Source organism: Gekko japonicus, unplaced genomic scaffold (genome assembly GCF_001447785.1).
Source record: "Gekko japonicus isolate JY-2015 unplaced genomic scaffold, Gekko_japonicus_V1.1 scaffold526, whole genome shotgun sequence".
In the NCBI taxonomy this organism is placed as follows: Eukaryota; Metazoa; Chordata; class Lepidosauria; order Squamata; family Gekkonidae; genus Gekko; species Gekko japonicus.
Genome location: NW_015161966.1, coordinates 944,399 through 951,303, shown reverse-complemented (window position 1 = coordinate 951,303; position 6,905 = coordinate 944,399). Strand labels below are relative to the sequence as shown.

The following is a 6,905-nucleotide window of genomic DNA, read 5'->3' as shown; positions in this document are numbered from 1 at the left end:
GCAGTACTGGAGCGTCTGCCCAGTGCTGCACTGCTGGTTCTCCAGTCCACCCATGTGGGTTTTCCTTTGGATATCCCTCCCAGCCCATGAGACCTCGCAGTTAGGATAACACCAACTCGGAGCTTACCAGCTGCTGCCCTTACAGTTTATATCTCTGGTACCTGGCATTACATTTTATGGCAAACATGGCCTGGCCCGACAAAGTGGCAATTATGTCAGATTGTGACAAATGAGTTTGACACCGCTGATCTAAGCAAAAGGGGACAAAGGGCTGGCTTCTGCATCTCAGAAGCAATTCATGGGTGTGTGTCTTACATGTGATGAATTAATAGCCTAGTGGGTTGGGTGCAGCACGGCATTCCTACAGGCAGAAAGACACCCATGCGATGCGGATTTGGTAGCTCCCCTGCCTGAGACAGGCTTAGGTAGCCAACCTCCAGTCCATGTGGTGGCTGGAGATCTGTTTGGATTACAGTGGATTCCAAGCAACACAGATCAGCTCACCTAGAGAAAATGTCCACTTTGGAAAGTGGACTTAATGGTGGCATTATACCCCATTGAAATCCCTCCACTTCTTAGGGTTGTCACGTCCCTCCTAGCAACAGCGGGGGATGGGGGGGGACTTACTGAGAGCAGCAGGGAGGCCCATCCAATGTACAGCAACATGTCTACCTCACTGTCCATGGATGTTGAGCTGCCACTCTGGTATTTGGGCAAAAACTCTATGGTAAATTTGGCTTCTACCATAGAATGTTTGCCCAAATACCAGAGTGTTGCCCCGACGTCCCGGATGTGATGTCGTCACTTCCGTGTTACGTGGGCAGTGACACAGACACATTGCTGCACATCGGATACATCTCCCTCTTTTTCAGGGTAAGTTCCTCCCTGCTGGCCAGCTGATCAATGGCGGGGAGGTGGGGTCTTTCAGCAGGGGACCCCCCGCCTCCACTAGGGGGGTTCTGGTAACCCTAACCCACTCTAACCCCACCCTCTTCAGGCTTTACTCATAAAATCCCTGGGTATTTCCAAACCTAGAGCTGGCAACCCTTGGTAGGCCCGAATGCCCCCTGAAATCATGTTTCTGAGGGTCTCCTCTCCCTCAGCAGGATATTTGGGGAAATTTGGGGAAACTTTGTGAGCAGAAAGCCGTAAAAGTCACATCCTGCAGGCAGAAGTCTTCCTGCCTGCAGAATCACTGTACTGGATCCAACCCAATGCATGAGATAGTCCCCACATGAGGATCCCAGAAGTAATTTCTATGTGTTTAGATGTTTTCTAGTCTTTTTTTTAATGTTTCTATGACATGAAAACTTGTATTTGACTGTTTAAGAATGCTATTATTTTACCAGATAGTACTCTTGTTTTAGCAATTATTGTTGTGGTGAATATACTAGTACAAACAAAATAATAATTACTGAGTTAACGTATAATATCACAATTTCTTCTCCAGAGACCCTAGTTCTAGTTTTCACTGAGATGCTCAGCATGGCGTATATATATTTATTTCCTTTCTCTCTTGAAAGCCCCATGTTCCTTGGAACCAGGGTATATGGAGGACCATCTGCTCCCATATATTCCTGCCCAGGGATGGTTTTTATTTAGGACAGCATTAGATTAAAGCAGTCCTAAACTGTGATTTTTAAATTTTGGTTTTATGTATTCTTATGTACTGTATGTATATCTTGTACTTTATTTATACTGTAAGGCTACTTTTGAGCTCCATAAATACAAAAGGTGACTAATAAACGTTTAAAATAGATAAAACACGTCAGAGAGTTGCGCCACCAGTTAAATGCTGCATTCAACCCTGAAACTGCTAAACAGGGCTTAAATCAGAGACCAGAAGGAACCTAAATCTATCAAGGACATATTTATCCCACCCTTCCTTCAAAGAATTCAGGGCAGCATACATGGTTCTCCCTTCCCATTTCTCTTCACAACAGTCCTGTGAGGTAGACCAGGCAAGAGCATGTGACAGGTCCAAGGGCATCCAGTGAGCTGCATGGCTAAGTAGGAACTCAAACCCAGGTCCCCCAAGTCCAAATCCAACACTCTAACCACACTGGCTCTAAGCTGGAATCTACGAGAAGGCCAAACAACTTGGGTTTAACCTAATGTCCTACACCTCTAAGAAAGTCTCTGAGTATCATTGTGTCAACAATGTCCTTCTGAACCATTTTGCTCTCTTGGGCGGGAGAGTTGCCATTGGCCAGCAACTGATTTTGTTTGGGGAACCTTTCACCTAGGAGAAATGAAAATGGCCTTCAAGTGCATCAAGGAATATCACTGCTTTAAGAAGCCACAGCAGTACCTATGTGATATCAGCAGTGATTATATCTATTCACACCCTCCTCTCAGACCTATTTGCATGTACAACAACCAAACCATGGTTAACAGAGAAAAAAGGACCAGGTTAAGTGGTGCTTATCACAATATCTGATGATATGTAGATTCAGTGTAGGCATCAGCCTTGTGGGAAAGGTCCCACAGAACCTGAAGAATTAATTTCTTCTCTGGAAGAAGACAAGTTAAACAAACAACCTCCAGTTACCTATATTCAAAGCCAGAAATTTAGATTAGCTCTGGGTCTTGTTACATGACATAATCTTACAGTTATAGTAGCCAACTTTTAAAGAGCTCAGATTGGCTCACCCAGGGAGATTTGCTTCGATCTAACAGCTGAGCTCTCAGAAAGCAAACAATTCCTCTCCAAATTGCCAGAGACCACAGTTTGGAAAACCTCAAGCTGTAAATATTCTATTGCTTATTCTGGATTGAGCTGATCTGAACAAAAGGAAATTTCAAGGAGCCAGGTACGTCTCAGAAGGAAGTGGTGGTTTACTTTCCCATAAAGGCAACAGGTACAGCTCTGTAACTGATGGTGATTTCTGATTGTACAGGTATATACAATGATGGCAATCAGAGCTATTTTTGGGCAGGAACACACAGGAACGGAGTTCCGGCTGGCTCCCGAGTTGGCCACACCCAGCAGGGACTCATTAGCATAATAGGCCACACCCAACAGCAGAAACTCATTAGGACTGGCTACGTTAGGGATGTGTGGCCTAACATGCAAAGAAGTTCCTGCTACAAAAAAAGGCCCTGGGTTTTGACAACAAACAAGGTAAACAGAATAAGAAGCAAAAGGTGGGTGTGGCTGGATGACCAGACTTCTGCAAACATGGGGTGTGTGGCCTAATATGCTAATGAGCTGTGCTGTCAGGGGTCTAATGAATTTCTGCTGTTGGGTCTGGCCCAGAGGTCATTTTGGGGGGGATCACGGGGGATCGCAGTTCCCCCGGGTGAGGTACCGGGGGGCGGGGCACATGATGAAGCCCCGCCCCCTGCTTCCGGCCCTCATTCAGCCAGGAGGAGGCAGGAGAAGAGGGAGGGTAAGTTGCTTCCTCCCTGCCTCTCCCCACCCCTGCCTGCCTGGGGCCAGGGAGGGCCTTCGCGGGGCTTCCTTGCACTCCCGCCGGCCTTGCAGGTCCACCTCCGGGCCCCTCACGGGGCTTGGCAGTGGAGCTGCAAGGCCGGCGGTGGCGGCCGGGACCGTTGGGGGCAGGGTGTGTGGCCTTATGACACACTTCCGGTGATGTCAGGGGGTGTGGCATATGCTAATGAGTTATGCTAATGAGTTCCCCTAGCTCTTTTCCTATGAAATGACCCCTGGTCTGGCCTATTATGCTAATGAGTTCCTGCTGGGCTTTTTCTACAAAAAAAGCCCTGATGGCAATAAGGTTTGTTCTGACTTTCTTCGAAACATGAATTTAACTTGGGATGGGATAAATTGGAAATCTGGGTCGAACAACTAGCACGCCATGCCACCCTGAGCAGGGTTCTGCCCAGAATGACATAATTTACCACTGATTTCAATGGGCTTCCAAAACAGCATCTGAAATAGGGTTGCCAACTGCAGGCTGGGAGATTCCTGGAGATTTGGGGAGTAGAGCCTCGGGAGGGCAGGATTTAGGGAGGGGTGGTACCACAGCAGGGTGTAAGGTCATACAGGCTATCTTCTGAAGCCGTCATTTTTCTCCAGAGGAAATTATCTCTGTACTCGGGAGTTCAGTTGTCATATCTGGAGATCTCCAGTTTCTACCTAGAGACTGGCAACCCGAATCAGAAGCTATAGTACATCATACAAGACCACAGGACCATTTTTGAGGCCTGTTGAACACGTCAGAATGCTCAGATACCTTTAGATATAATCCTATTGTCAAAGTACCGGCTGGAGATTAAAGTATATCAAACCTCAAGCACATTATTCAGTATCAAAGGTCTAAAACTGTGATCAGTTTCCAAGAATGTAAGAATCCAGAGTTAGACCTGTGCTTGACTGCAGTGCAGGGAGAACTCTTTAGATCCAAATGTGCCTGCAACTTACTCCCAGGGAAGTTTGCCTACGATTACAGCATGGACAACTCTTCCCCGCAATTTGCTTGTTCTCGATTTCTGCATCTAATGCAAACGCCTCCCTTATCCGGCGTTGAGAATGCTTAAACATCTGCTTAAACCCCATCAAGACGCTCCAAGATGTTGCTCTTCTATCTTATGTCACTGTGTTGACTTTTATGCTCCATTATCTGAAAAGGACTGCCTCGTAGACAAAAGCCCCTCTGCGATTTGCTAATTATTTCTGTTAGTTTCCAAGAAACCTGGCTAGAGACAAAGGAAGACAGGAGAGAAATTAAGCCTAATGTTCCAAACAAGCTAAGGGTCTCCCTTTGCGCTGATCTCTCCTAGCCTTTGACCATCGGGGCCAGAAGCAGAGACGGGTTCAAGGACACTTTATATTCAGGAGTAATTGCAACGAAGAAATTCTTTGCCATAGATTCCCCCCCCCCCCTTTGAAAGACATTCTTATTCCTTTGCTCGTAAGGATTTAAATTTATTCAGCTTTCCATATGAATACTACGCATAATCCCCCCCCCAAGACCCTGACCCAGATGACCTAGGATAGCCTGATCTTGTCAAAGTTTGGGAGCTCAGCAGGGTTGGCCACCAAGGAAGTCCAGGTTCAAATCTTCACTACTCTGCTGTGACGCTGACTGCATGACTTTTGGTCCCTCCAGGGCTTTTTTTGTAGAAAAAGCCCAGCAGGAACTCATTAGCATAATAGGCCACACCCAACAAAAGGAACTCATTAGCATATTAGGCCACACACCCCATGTTACCAGAAGTGTGGTCATCCAGCCACACCCACCTTTTGCTTCTTATTCTGTTTACCTTGTTTGTTGTCAGAACCCAGGGCCTTTTTTGTAGCAGGAACTCCTTTGCATGTTAGGCCACACACCCCTAATGTAGCCAATCCTAATGAGTTCCTGCTGCTGGGTGTGGTCTATTATTCTAATGAGTTCCTGCTGGGCGTGGCCAACTTGGGAGCCAGCCAGAACTCTGTTCCTGTGCGTTCCTGCCCAAAAATAGCCCTGGGTCTCTCCATCAGCTTAACCTACCTCACTGGGTCGCGGAGAGGATAAAAAGGAGGAGAGAAGACACAGGTGTGACGCCTCAAGCTTTTCAGAGACCTAGTGGGATAAAAGTGTCCGGGGGGGGGGGGCACATCTATCCTGATGTGGAGGAGAACGTGCATCCCACACAGAAGCTCCCAGGTCCAAGCCCAGACTTCACACCAGCTAAAAGGTCCTAAGGGACCAAGGCTGGGAAAGACTTCTGAAGATGAGTTATTGCTGCGAATCTAACAGACACTAGGCACCTCAGTGGACCAATGGTACCACTCAACAGCCGAATCCACCTGAAAATCACAAGGTAGCAAGATCGCACCTATACCCTGCACCAGGGGGCTTTTTGTAGAAAAAGCCCAGCAGGAACTCATTAGCATAATAGGCCACACCCAACAGCAGGAAGTCATTAGCATATTAGGCCACACCCCTGACAGCACAGCTCATTAGCCCATTAGGCCACACCCCCATGTTATCAGAAGTATGGTCATCCAGCCACACCCATCTTTCCCTTCTTATTCTGTTTACCTTGTTTGTTGTCAAAGCCCAGGGCCTTTTTTTGTAGCAGGAACTCCTTTGCATGTTAGGCCACACACCCCTAATGTAGCCAATTCCAATGATTTTCTGCTGTTGGGTGTGGCCAATTATGCTAATGAGTTCCTGCTGGGCGTGGCCAACTCAGGAGCCAGCCGGAACTCCGTTCCTGTGCGTTCCTGCCCCAAAATAGCCCTGCCCTGCACCTCACACACATTCAACCAAAGGCATGGAGGTGGAGGCTGTAGATTCCTGGAGGTTGAGGCTGTAGATTCCTACATGTTCTCCAAACGTGCACATCATTTATTTCTTTATATAATTTATACCCCACTTTCTCCTCAAAGGGGACCCATAGTAGCTTACAATACTGTTCTCCCCTCCTTCCTTTTATCCCCCTGTGAGGTCGGCTAGGCTGAGAACGGCAGCCTCCAGATTACCCAGAAGACGTTCCCACGGTCGTGGTAGGATCCGCACGTGAACACATGCATGAAGCTACCTTATACTGAATCGTGTCCTTGGTCCACCAAAGTCAGCATTGTCCATTCAAACTGGCAGTGGTTCTCCAGGGTCTCAGGCGGAGGTCTTTCACATCACCTAATGCCTGGTCCTTTTACCTGGAGATGTCAGGGATTGAACCTGAGACCTTCTGCATTCCAAGCAGATACTCTACCATTGAGCCACAGCCCCTTCCTCAACCTGGGCTTCCTCGATCCTAATCCAGCACTCTAAGCACTACACCATGCTAAGTCTCAGGATAAGGCCACGTTGTACGCTCAATGCGCAGCCCGCAGTGCTCCAGCAGTGCCTAACAAATCAGAGTAGAAAGTTAAGCAATTAAACAGTCCCCAAAGGGGAGCAGTCAGAAAAGAGCCGTATGGCTTTTACCCACATCGCCAGGTATGTGAGGAT

The 6,905-nt window shown here is 47.5% G+C and overlaps 1 non-coding gene across 1 annotated transcript; it reads right to left on the bottom strand.

Annotated features, from left to right (window-relative positions):
- Positions 1 to 6,611: 6,611 nt before the first annotated feature.
- On the bottom strand, positions 6,612 to 6,683 carry TRNAS-GGA. The gene has a single exon. It is a non-coding gene; the product is annotated as a tRNA-Ser (tRNA).
- Positions 6,684 to 6,905: the final 222 nt, after the last annotated feature.